Source organism: Diadema antillarum, unplaced genomic scaffold (genome assembly GCF_040938485.1).
Source record: "Diadema antillarum isolate AM-2024a unplaced genomic scaffold, OU_Dant_1.0 seq00000821_RagTag, whole genome shotgun sequence".
Lineage (NCBI taxonomy): Eukaryota > Metazoa > Echinodermata > Echinoidea > Diadematoida > Diadematidae > Diadema > Diadema antillarum.
The window spans coordinates 744,072-758,196 of record NW_027271698.1 but is presented as its reverse complement, the minus strand read 5'-3'; the positions used below and the strand labels follow the sequence as shown (position 1 = coordinate 758,196).

General features: G+C 40.2%; 1 protein-coding gene across 1 annotated transcript in view; it reads right to left on the bottom strand.

Annotated features, from left to right (window-relative positions):
* The window catches only part of LOC139739857 (ATP-dependent RNA helicase A protein-like), a 53,992-nt gene extending 40,700 nt beyond the window's left edge, over positions 1–13,292 (bottom strand). The window contains 1 exon segment of the mRNA XM_071650458.1: positions 13,240–13,292. The gene's annotated coding sequence lies outside the window, so the exon portion shown is untranslated.
* Between the last annotated feature and the right edge of the window lie 833 nt (positions 13,293–14,125).

The window sequence follows — 14,125 nt, the reverse complement described above, 5'->3', positions numbered from 1 at the left end:
ATACAACCACCCGCGTGTGTCTTTACCATCCAGCCACATGAGTGTGGTTGTAGCCATGGCCCGAGTTACTGGATACAACCACACTCATGTGTAATGTACATATCCACACACTAACCGGAGGGCCAAACCCCAAAAAGTCGCTTACTTAACGAGTGAGTTGCACTCTCTCTACAAACTAAGTAGACCATGCTTATTTTCAAGTTTTTATTGTAACAAACAACATTCCACTGGTCTACCTCAAAAAATTTGTTGCGAAAGCCTCCAAATCCAAGATGGCGTCCAAGATGGCCGCCATATTTATTGAATTTGTTATTTGAAAGATAGAATTTTATTGAAACATCAGACTTCAACAAATTTGATGTCATATGAAAGAAAATAAAATTTTCTACAGGTTGATACCATTTTTGTGGGTTATTGTGATAATTTGATTGAGATTTTAAGGAAAAAACACTCATTTTTTGATATTTTTCTGAAAAAGGGAAAATCGTGAAAATGCTTGATTCAGCATAAATCACAGAAAAACTGAAGGATTATCTTGAAACGTTTAAAGAATTTTGTTTGACATATAATTAATATTTGGAGAAAATTAGGGGTCAGTACCATTTTCGATTCAGGAGTTATAATGTCTCAAACTTGAAAACTCATTATGTAAAAATGGCCACTTTAGTTGTGACAAGACCTTGTTGGTCGTAAAAAAAGCCTGCGCGCGCCAAGACTACTACATGCACCACTGGCACTGGCGCTTGTAGCAGTGCCAGTGGTGCGTGTAGTAGTCTTGGCAAACGCAGACTTTTTTTTGACAAACATGGGTTTGTGCCTGCAAACTAACTTTTCATACCAAGTGGTAGCTCAGGTGACGCTGATTGCTATTATTTCAAAGTAGATTGTTCTGAAGCAGATGAGATGAAGCAAAAAATATCTTTCAAATAGAGGTAGAAGCTTGAAACACTAACCTTGCTATATAAAGTTTAAAACAAAATTTGGATCAATCACTCAAAAAATTCAAAATTGCAGGCCATCAAAGCTGACATAGTGTATTGCGCCAAAGTAAATGTATCATTTCGATTTTGATACAATTTTGTCTGTTTTGCTGTCTATTTATATGGTTTTTATATATTATGAACATTTTAATGGTATTTCACACCATCTTAGCTTTTTATGGAGACATTTTTCAGAATGCACCATGAATATTTCTCTAAAAAGTAAAAAAATAAAATAAAATTGAAAATGTTTATGAAAACCATGATGAAATAAACATCTTTCCCATAATATAATCAATATTTGGAGAAAATTAGGGGTCAGTATTGTATTTGGTTCAGGAGTTATAATGTCTAAAACTTGAAATCCAATTTTACATAATATATATTTGCACGCATCTGTTCCCAAAGACGTCACAGAGGGTCAAATTCAAGATCGTGCTTACTTTTCGAGTTCCACTCTCTCTTTAAACAAGACCATACATAATATTAAGTATACTAAGCAATGTTCCGTAAGTACACCTCAGTAGATTTGTTGCAAAAACCTCCAAAGTACAGATGCGGTCCAATAGGGCCACCATTTTTATTGAATTTAACATTTCAAACAAAAAATTTGATAGAGACATTGGATTGCAACAAATTTGATGTCATATGAAGGAGAGCAAAACTTCCTAAAAGTTGATACCACTTTAGCTGTGTATTGTGATAAATTGGGGGGGGTGTTGTTTGCTTCTCTTTTTTTTTGGGGGGGGGGGGTAATACATATTTCTATATTGTTTTGAAAAAAGGAAGAAATGTAAAAATGCATGATTTAATATTTATCAAAGAAGAACTGAAGAATTGTTTTGAAACCTGCAATTGAGATTGAGATTTACTGAGATTGAGACATAATTCGTATTTCTGGAATTATAGGCAATATCATACACTGTTGACAAGTTAAAGGACAAGTCCACCTTCATATACATGAGGGTTGAGTGAATGCAGCAATATTAGTAGAACACATCAGTGAGAGTTTGAGCAAAATCGGACAATCCGTTAAAAAGTTAAGAATTTTTGAAGTTTCTGCTCAGTCGAGGCTGGATGAAAAGATTACTATAGCTTGTGATGTCACATGAGTACAACGATATAAAGGAAGAATAAAGAAAATTCAACATATCTCTATTTTTCTGGCATAACAAAAGAACACTTGACGTCTCTCTTTCAGAAGGCAGGGGGAATAATATTACCCTTAACATACGTCAGTAGCAAGTCGAAGAAATGTGCACTTTATTCAAGAAGTAAGGTTTTGTTAAATTCTATTTTTATTTTCCTTATATAGTTGTACGCATGTGACATCATACACTGTAGTAGTCTTCTCTTCCGGAAGTGACTTCGCAGATACTTAAAATATTCGTTACTTTTGAACGGATTGTCCAATTTTCCTCAAACTTTCACTGATGTGTTCTACTAATATTGCTGCATTCTCTCAATCCTTATGTATATGAAGGTGGACTTGTCCTTTAACATCTAAAACTTGAAAAAATTGTATTTATGCATTATAAATTTTGCATACAATGTGTTTACATGGTCACATGTAATATTGTTATGGTCTAGTGACTTGCAAGTACCTGCAAACTAACTTTTCATGCCAAGTGGTAGGTGACGCTGGTAGCTATTACTGTAGCATTTCATTATAGTAGATTGTTCTGAGGCAGATAAGATTGAACAGAAAGTATATTTTCCAAAAAGAGATAGGAGCTTGGAATTTGGCACAAATTTTGCCAATGTGTAATATTTATCGATAAAAATAGTATCCACACAAAATTCAAGATGGCGGTAATTAATCGAGGTTGTCGTTCAGGGCATTATTTACCATTAGTGCAGGTAAAACAAAAACCCAGCTTTACTTAATTCCTCAGACTAGTTCTAAACAGTGAGTTAGGGATAGGACAACTAATGTAAAAACTTAAATCAGTATTAATGCTAAATATCGTTAGATATACTAAATAGATCTGATAAGAATGTCTTTTTATATACTAAATTGTTAACAGTTATCATGGTTATGGTTTCTTGAAAAGAAATGGTGTTATCTCCGTATGTTTTAGGCTTTATTATAATTTTTTTACATGGTAGCATGTTTTTTGATACAACTAACCTGCACATATAAATCGAATGTGATATCTCTCCCAATGGTAAACAATACCTTTGGTGTGTTGCGTGAAAGTTAAATCTCAACTTATAACTTATAATTTGATATGTTTTGTTCAATCTTCTTACATTGCTGTCTATTACATGTTTCTATACATCCGACGATATTGTACTAGTGTGTACCATATTGAGGGTCTTTTTTTTTGGGGGGGGGGGTGGAGCTCATTCCAGTGTTTGGGTAAGGCCCAATCTTTGATAAAAAAAATAAATGCTTTTGTATCAAAGATATGCTTTTTTACTTGTATGTTACTCTGCTGTTGTAGAAACGTGAATGATGATGGTATAATATGTGTAATAATGTCTGATCCGCAGATGTCCTTGAAAGCCCTTCTGATCCGACCCCCCCCCCCCCCCCCCCCCCCAAAAAAAAGAATCCGACATGGCGGCAATTTCTCAACTTTGCTCTTAAATGTGTTGTGCGAAATTACTTTTTCATTATATTGTTCGAATAAAATTGTCCAAATTGATTATTCGTGTTGTATATTCACATTTAAAGCATGCTGAAACTGTATTTACTGTTATCAGATTTTTCTTACATTGTTTTTAGGCTGATTTCATGTGGGTTATAGTGTCACAATTGATCTGAACTTATGCCATTGGTAGATGCTTTCCCATAATATAGATATCAGGATCACTCGAGAGTGAAAATGTTCATTTTCATTCATTTTAGAGTGACCTCGCGGATCACTCGAAGAGTGACGAGTGATCCCTAAGGCAGGGCTCGACACTAATGGTGGTCCGGTGGCCCAGGGCCACCAAAAACGCACGTCGGGCAACCAAAATGCCAGAAATGAAGAATTTGGTGGCCTGATCGGGCCACCGAAAAAGGTCGGATATTTGCCTTTGGGCCACCAAAAATAAAAGTTAGTGTGGGGCCCTGCCTAAGGTCACTCTAAAATGAGTGAAAATGAACATTTTTACTCAAAAGTCACTCCAATTTCACTCTAAATTCACTGTTTTCTGTTATTCACTCCTCACATCAAAAGTAAAAACTTCCACTCGATTTGTTTTTTCTCTTTCGGAGAGTAGAATATCACTGGTTTTAAAAATGTGTCCATAAAAACCTAAGACGGTTTAAGATAGCGCAACAGACAAAATTGTATCAAAATCGAAATACCAATTTGTACAAGTAATACATTTAATTTGGCGCATGTCAACTTTGATGGCTGTCATCTTGATTTTTTTTTTTTGAGCGGTTGATCTAAATTCTGTCTTTAACTATCTATAACAAGATTGGTGCCAAGTTTCAAGCTACTACCTCTATTTGAATTTTTTTTTTTTGGCTTCATCTCATCTGCTTCAGAACAATCTACTTTGAAATAATAGCGATCAGTATCACCTGAGCTACCACCACTTGGTATGAAAAGTTAGTTTGCAGGTACAAACTCTTGTTTGTCAAAGAAAAGTCTGCATTTGCCAAGACTACTACACGCACCACTGGCACTGCTACAAGCGCAGTGCCAGTGGTGCATGTAGTAGTCTTGGCGCGCGCAGACTTTTTTATGACCAACAAGGTCTTGGTCACAATTAAAGTGGCCATTTTTACGTAGTGAGTTTTCAAGTTTGAGACATTATAACTCCTGAACCGAAAATGGTACTGACCCCTAATTTTTGCCAAATATTAATCATATGTCAAACAAAATTCTTGAAACGTTTCAAGATAATTCTTCAGTCTTTCTCTGATTTATGCTTAATCAAGCATTTTCATGATTTTCCTTTTTTTCAGAAAAATATCAAAAATGAGTGTTTTTTCCTGAAAATCTCAATCCATTTATCACAATAACCCACAAAAATGGTATCAACTTGTAGAAAATTTTATTCTCTTTCATATGACATCAAATTTGTTGAAATCTGATGTTTCTATCGAATTCTATCATTTAAATAACAAATTCAGTAAATATGGCGGCCATCTTCGACGCCGTCTTGGATTTGGAGGCTTTCGCAACAAATTTTTTGAGGTAGACCAGTGGAATGTTGTTTGTTACAATAAAAACTTGAAAATAAGCATGGTCTACTTAGTTTGTAGAGAGAGTGCAACTCGACCTCTGTTTTTAGCTTTTGGCCCCCCCCCGGTTACACAGGGAGAAGCTTTATATTGCGTAGCGGGGAACAAGCTGTGTATGGCCACATCAACACGCGATATTATGATGTACCACCACAAAGCGATGAACCTACCGCCTAGATTAAAGGGATTGTACAGTTATGGTTGAGACCTAATTTCAGGTTTCTAACAATTTTTGGTGAGATAATGAGAAACCTCTTATAAAATGTGAAAGAGCGTGTAATTCTATGAGGAATTCAACGTTTAGTTGATGAAAATTGGTTTTGAAATGGCTGAGATATAAAAAAAGAGCGATTCTAATAAAGTGTGGGACCCACACTTTATTACGATCGCTTTGTTTTACTTTGTTTTTTGATGTTTCAGTCATTCCGAACCCGATCTTCGTCAAATAAACTTTGAATTCCTCTTAAAATGGTATGTTCTGTACTATATCATAAGTGTTTTCTTGGTATCTTGCAAAAGGTTAAAAACCCAATTTTCATCTCCACCAAAACTGTACTATCCCTTTAATTTCATTTGATATTATTTCACCATCTAGACATATTTACTTTTTCATTTTAAACTTAATTATCATTTTGTTTATTTGATGAGATGAATTTAAAATCAACTAGAAATATCACTTAAGGTGATTAATACCCCCGCCCCGTGACGACAGTCTTACCCAAGGAATGATCTTTCCTTGATCTTCTGCCATTTAAATGCCGTTACCATGGCAACGCAGCTTCCGACACGTCCGAAAAATATGTCTTGCACATCTTCCCACCAAGACTATTGTGTGTGCCACATTTCATAAGCTTTTGTCAAAAACTGAGGAAGTAGTTCAATCCACAAGATCTTTCCTTGATCTTCCACCATTAATATGCCGTTACCATGGCAACGCAGCTTCCGACATGTCCAAAAAATGTGTCTTGCACATCTTCCCACCAAGACCAATGTGTGTGCCACATTTCATGAGCTTCAGTCGAATACAGAGGAAGTAGTTCAATCCGCAAGATCTTTCCTTGATCTTCTGCCATTTATATGCCGTTACCATGGCAACGCAGCTTCCGACACGTCCGAAAAATATGTCTTCCAATCTTCCCACCAAGATCAAGGTGTGTGCCACATTTCATAAGCTTTGGTCAAAAAACTGAGGAAGTAGTTAAATCCGCAAGATCTTTCCTTGATCTTCTGCCATTAATATGCCGTTACCATGGCAACGTACTTTCGGGTACTGTCGAAAAATGCGTCTTGCACATCTACAACCAAAGGCACACATCTGTACCAAGTTTCATGGAAATTGGGCAAAAACTGAGGAAGTAGTTTGCAACACAAAATTTTCCATCATTTTGGCTCATAATATGTGAGCTGTTACCATGGCAACATACTATTTGTCACTGTCAAGAAATGTGTCATGCTGACCTATATCCTAAGACAAACATTTAATATGGATTCCATGAGAATTGGAAGAACACTGATGAAGCAGTTTTGCCATGAAGCATTTTTCCCTATATTTTACCAATAACATGCCGTTACCATGGCAACGCACTTTTTGCCACTGCGGAAATATGTGTCTTGCACATTAACATATTCAGATGAACATCTGTACCTAATTTAATAAAAATTGATCAAAAACTGTGGGAGGAGTTCGCGACGCAAGATTTGTACCCATTTTTGCCCATAATATGCCGTTACCATGGCAACGTACTTTTGGGTACTGTCAAAAAATACGTCTTGCACATCTACAACCCAAGGCACACATCTGTGCCAAGTTTTATGGGAATCGGTTGAAAACTGAGGAAGTAGTTCGCGACGCAAGATTTGCAACGGACCGACCGCCCGACCGCCCGCCCGACCGCCCGACCGACCGCCCGACCGACCGCCCGACCGCCCGACCGACCGCCCGACCGACCGCTGATTCCTATATACCCCCTTCAAACTTCGTTTGGCGGGGGTATAATAACAAAGTTACAATTGATTTTGCACTTTGATTTACGATTGATCATGCATCGCGTCATTATTGAGACTTCGCCTTCCTTTGTTGCCAGGGATGCCAAGTTCAAAATTTTATGAATGAGATTTTAATTTCTCGGCATACTATGCGCATCTCGGCATGCGAAAGTGCACGCGAGCAAGGGTGTGGGAGGGGTTTTTTCCCCCTTGTGGCCTCCCACGGTAGGGAGCTTTTTCAATTTTTAGCTCGTAATCGTGCGATCAGGTGCATACTTACGACAAGTGATTATTTTCCACTTATTTTGAAAGACAAAAGCGAAATATACCTTCAATTGCAACTATCACTTTAATCTTTTGAGCTATGCTCATAATTATAGGCCCAAGTTGCAGACTTCGCCTGATGCGTGAGAAAAATGGGTGTCATGCGTGAGATCGTGAGATGGCCCCTAAATGATTGAGTGTCACGCAGAATGCATGAGACTTGGTAGCTCTGTCGTTCGGGCAAAGTAACTAGTAGTCGCAAATCGCGCACCTCGCGTAGACAGGCAGCCGGCGCACAGGTCCAAGTGCGGGCGGCGGCACAACTGCGCTGGCTAGCCGGGCGGCCGGCTGCTGCTGCGCTGCGGTGAGCGGTAGCGATCGCTAGCACCTGAAGTGACGATGTAGGGCCTACCACCAGCAGTCTAGCAATGTCAATCCGAAGTCCCCCATTTCGCGGCAGTTGTAACTTTGCTATTAATTCTAAACCCATCGTATCAAGCAAACACGATAAGAACGGAGCGAAAAAAAAAAAATTTGTAGAAAACAATATTAGACGGTATGAAAATGAGGTTACTTTCATCGCTTTGCGAGCAAGCTGGTGTGTGGTGTTCATGTGCTTGACACGCAAGGGCGTTCAGCTTCTCCGTACACACTGTAGGGTTGGACCTACTACTCATCGACCGCCTAATGTTTATTTGCTTGATAAGAATATTTAACACTGAAATTCAAGTTAAAAACTTGACCTACGTGATTGAGAAAATCTAGCTCTATCAAATGCCGTTGTTCCCTTTTCGATTCGAAGTTTCAGTGCAAAAATATCGCCGACGAACTTGCGTGGCCTCGTTTCAGCTCCCCGCGGTAAATCGCGTCATTAGGATCGACCGCTGTTTTTGCATTGACAATGCACGCAAACCGAGTTGTATTGAACACCGTGTTGTACGAAGCTTTTTAGAAGCCTTTTAGAAACTTCCATAGACATTACATTGTGCTGTCATTACGATTCGGTGAAAATATTCATTCGAAATTTTGTCCTTGATTAAAACCATTAATGAACAGTGAATTATTGCGTTTTCCCACACCATCCTCATCTAGCATTCAAAGCCAATCCATTTATATGTGCTTTGCGCGCAGAGAAGTGCGTACTAAGTGTTCAGTGCGCAAATTATACGCGGTCGGTTTAAAAGAAGGTGGTCGATATGTAGTAGGGCTACCATACATACACACGACGAGTGTGGCTGTATCCAGCGACTTGGGCTATGGTAACTGCGACCAGCCCCAACGTGCAGCGTTGGGGCTGTGCCGTTTTCGCATTCAGATTTTAACGTTGTACAAAACGGGTGCCGTTCTGGCGCTATATTTCCTTCATTTTTCAACAAAAACTACTAGGAATACTTGCATGGGTCGATTAAACCTAAATGATTCACATCGGCGACTGTTTGATGCATTTCATTGCTTATGATGCAGAAAATGCTGTCTTATAAGGCAAATATCTTCAGCTCACCGATGCTCACTAAAACTCACAATCACTTGCACATGCGCACAGCATGCATTCAGCACTTCAGTGTAGTGCATTGACAGATTGCTCGCTACACGATGCATAATATTTCACCTTATATGTACCGTGCGATGATGCATTATTCATATCCTTGAGCATCCGTAACGTTGACGTCATTGTTCACGCATGCGTAGATGCGTACTAGTGGATATACTCGTTCAAAATAGCAGCAAAGCTCTCCACTAGGGCAGGCCGCTTACTCCTAAAAAATGTGGAAAATTTTGCAGTTTCCAGATAAATTGGTGAGAAGAACCAAGGCAATGGGGTAGTGTATATTTCATTTTTTATTGTCACTGTGTTTATGATATAAATTTAGCCGTGGTTTATTTGTGAAGTTGCCGTATATGTGGCAATAGGGAGTTGTTCATGATTCTCACTTTAACGAAACTGTGAGGTAACTTCTTTAGTAGCGGTAGGATCTGGAGTGCCTCAGGGGTCGGTTCTTGGGCCTTGCCTCTTTCTGCTTTGTTTACATCAATGACTTGCCTGATGGTCTCGCGTCAAAGGTTCGCCTTTTTGCCGATGATGCAATTTCTTACATGACCATCGACAATCAACATCATACGCAAAATCTTCAAGAGGACCTAAACAAAATTGGAGACTGGGCGAAAAAATGGATGACGAATTTGAACACAGATAAGTGCAAGGTTTGGACAATATCCAGGAAAAGAAGTAAGGTGCAACACTAGTATCATCTAAATAACGCCCCTCTTGAATCTGTTGAATCTGTGAAGTACTTGGGTGTAACCATCACTTCTGATTTGAAGTGGACCCAACACATCAACAACAACTACTGTCAGTAAAGCCAATAACGTGCTTGCATTTCTAAAACGCAATCTTTGCATAAAATCTTCTGATGTTAAAGCTACAGCTTACAAAACGTTGGTTCGACCAATTGTTGAGTATGCTTCCACAGTTTGGGACCCATCTACCAAGAACCTAATCCACCAAGTGGAAATGGTCCAGAGAAGAGCTGCGCGATTCACTTTAAATCGCTACCATAACACCTCGAGTGTCACCAAAATGCTACAAGAACTTGATTGGACCCTCTGGAACAGCGCAGAGAAAATAACAGGCTAATCATGATGTACAAAATACACAATAATCTTACTCCTCTTTCAGCACAGGACCATATTATTAGCGTTCGTCATTCAGCACTAGATGGCGCTTTCGCGCAAATACATCGTTTTCTACACACGCAGTGCTCAACTCTTCGCGATGATCGCTAGCTGTAGCAGTTATGACAGGGTTGCATTGATATCATTCTTTTCAAAAGTAATACGGCCCTATGTCAAACGACATGTTCGAATCACAAACCTGAACTACTTTTGCCTTCCTTGTACGTTGGTTTGAGTCTGCTACGAACCGCTAAGGCAGCCCGAGGAGGACGATCTGTTAGCACGCTTAGTCGAAATTTCGCACTTATTTGTCGTGACCTTGGTGTATTTTGTACTTAATCCACATTGCGCAAAATATGGCAGTGTCGAAACTTCACTTTTTTCAAAATTGAAGTGTTTTCTGATTTTTTGAAAGGAAGATTTATCGACCCCAAGTAAGCCCATGTGGTAAGAACGGTACATGAAATGGACCTTGCAATGCCTGTTTCAGTGAAATTGGTTGCCCGATCGCGCAGCCCGTGGAGAGCTTCGCGGTTGCTCCAACGGGAGTCGCTATAGGTGTTGTGTGATTTACGACTCGCGCGCTGGCTCGGCGCTATTAGCGAGCTCTATACTTATTAATAACTTATGAATATGACGATGGGCGAATCAAAGCCACCACTACGTGTACGCGAAAAGTTATTAAAATGCGAGATTTTTTCCAAGATAATGAAAAAATCGACTGATTTAAACACTGTTTATGTGTATGTTACATATCAATCTACGGATAATTGATCTCATTTCATGGCTTTGTGAAAATCTGATTTTCTTAGGATGAACGCTAATATTATCAAACAGGCTACTCAGTTGACAAGAGCCTCGCAACCACACTCCTATCAGGTACCATATTCGAGAACTGAATCGCATCGCCATTCATTCTTCCCAAGAACTGTAAGGAACTGGAATTCCCTGTCGTCAGAAATTGTTTCAGTGCCATCTGTGGGATCATTTCGAAACCGTCTAACGGTTGATCACAGTGGCTAGTTGTTTTCGTCAAATTTTCTATGTGCTTGTAAATATCTGTAAATAAATTGTATTATAATGTAAATAGCACCAGTCTGCAAGAATCTTCAGTCTATTGAATTGAACGAGGCAGACTTAATCAGAAGAAGAAGAAGAAGAAGACCCCGCCGCAGAGCGGCGGATCTCCGGGGCCGGGGCTAGGGCCATGGTAACTGCGAAGCCCCAACGTGCAGCGTTGGAGCTTTGTCGTTTTCGCATTCAGATCGAGGAGTTGTACAAAATGGTGCCGTTTTGGCGCTATATTTCCTTAATTTTTCAACAAAAACTACTAGGAATACTTTATTACATGGGTCGATTAAACCTAAATGATTAATTTCAGCGACTGTTTGATGCATTTCATCGCTTATGATGCAGAAAATGTTGTCCTAAACGCGAATATCTTCAGCTCACCGATGCTCACTGAAACTCACATTCACTCGCACAGGCGCAAAGCATGCATGCAGTGCAGTGCATTGACAGCATGCGTAATGCGTACTTCAATGGATATAGCAGCAAGTCTCTCCACTGTTGCACTAGGGCAGGCCGCTTATTACTCCTAAAAAATGTAGAAAATTTTGCAGTTTCTAGATAAATGGGTGAGAAAAACCAAGTCAAAAAGGTAATGTACGTGTAGGGTAACATCCCCAGTATTCGGTCACTTAAGCTTTTTTGCAATATTTTTCAAACTAAAATAATACATACATACATCATATCTACAGCAATGTATGTGAAATATATCAAATTTCTTTAATCTCAACTTTTATTTCGTTAAATATCTCACAGAATTGCACAAAATCCCGAAATATTTCACCTTGAAAATTCCCCAGTATACGGTCACCGGCTCCAGTATTCGGTCACGCGATGTGCGCGTTCAAAGTCAATGCGTGTTCAAGGCAGCTGAAAAACGTGCGCGCGCGCTACCTTGTTGGCGCAAAATTGCATCGACGACGTTGCGGCGACCGTTGGTGACCGAATACTGGGGCCTCGGCACTTGCATTCAACCCTTGTAGTTCTACATTGGGACACTGTATCGGCACGTACGGACATTTTGTTTTTCTTTTGCGTTTTTGAGGATACCATCACACTCCAAGCTTGCGATAAGCGAAAAATCCCGCGAGAGAACGGCGTATTTCTCGATTTTTAGCGCTTTTTCGGCGACCCGTTCTCTTAAAACTGGGCCTTATCCGCGCGCGCTTTTGCAAAGTAGCGCCGATTCTGCACTTTTGACGTTAAATTTTGGGATTTTGGATAGATTTTTGGAGGGGGCTAAGGGAGTTTCCTGTTGTGAACGAGTGTGCAAGTGTATGAATTAGTGTGATTTGCGTGTGTTGTGACAGTTGAACTTACTGGCTGGTGACTAGTGATAAGTGACCGAATACCGGTGCCTGACCGAATACTGGTGCCCTTACCCTATATTTCATTTTTTATTGTCACTGTGTTTATGATTGAAATTTATTTAGCCGTGCTTTATTTGTGAAGTCGCCGTGGAAAGAGTTCCTTATGTCCCCACCCCCCCCCCCCCCCCCACCAACTTGCACAAAATAAACAAACCACTATTCCCCCTTAACTACGTAACAAACTAAATAACATGTTTAAAGGTTATCAATATGGGAAGTCTTCCCATAAATGCCATAACCTTTATTTAGACGATCTATATCTAGTCTAGTCCATATTAGTAAAAACAATAATAGCAATCTAACGTGTTAGATCTATCCTCCATTTTGCGCAAACTAGTGGGGGGGGGGGGGGGGGGGGGAGGAACTCTTTCCGTCGCCGTGAATGTGGCAATGCAGTTATTCGTGATTTTTGCTCCCGCTCAGCTGCGAGGTAGCCGCCAGGACCGCGCCTTGCGGCGCGGTCTCCGGGGCTAGGGCCATGGCTACAACCACACGCTCGTGCAGCTAGATGGTAAAGACACACGCGTGTGGTTGTATACTCGGTACACGGCAGATAGGAGCCTCTATGCCTATGGCTATGGCTATCTGCTAGTCGTTAATTCGGCATCTAACAAAATGTTAGACCAGACTCTAATCATGTCACTTTTAGTTTTATCAAATTATGAACTACAGTACATAGGTCTAGCTAAAGATGAGTTTCCTCACTCACCTCTTTATCAATGTAGAAAAAGAGGGCACAACGATCGGAGATGACAGCGTCTGGTCGGGTTATCTGAGCTGTGGAGAAGATGGCGCTAACACCGACTGAATGATAAAACGTGCGATCGATCCCGATAGCGTGTTTTTTTTAGACGGCACAGATTGGGGAAACTAAAAATTTATCGGGGACCCTATCCCTAAACCTAACCCTAATCCTAATCCTAACCATAACCATCAAACCCTAACCCTAACCCTAACCCTAACCCTAACCCTAACCCTAACCCCAACCCTAACCCTAACCCTAACCCTAACCATAACCAAAAACCCTAACCCAACGTTTTTCCCATAGGTTTAACACGCGCCATGCCCCAATCTGTGCCGTCTTAAAAAAAAACGCATCCCGATATATGCGATGCCAATTCCCCATAACACAGTGTAGTCGACGCGACGGCATGTATACACCCCTCGCTGTGTGCTACATACATGTACTTATCTCTATTGTCATGTTAACTGTGGTTCAAAAGGCTCTGTTAACATGGGGCTATAGATGCAGTGAGTGTGGTTTATATACAGGGAGATCAGTGGTGATGCTACACTGTACTTTGACACGCACACCACACTCCGTGTAATGGCCTACATGTACGTCCGCTTCTCTCGGATCGTGATGTGTACTTGGCATCCCTTGTCAGCTCTCCGCTCTGTCTCGCGCGATCGAGCGACTTCGCAGCCGATTGTGCTGCGATTGCTATCGGTTCTTGTGATGCTTGATATGATTGCTGTAGGCTACACAATCCATGCAGTTTGCAGTTCTCGAGAGATAAAACTTCTTGACCTTCTTCCCTTTGTTGATTGTATCCCTTCCCGTCACAGCTACCTCTGCGCTCATTACAGTTCTA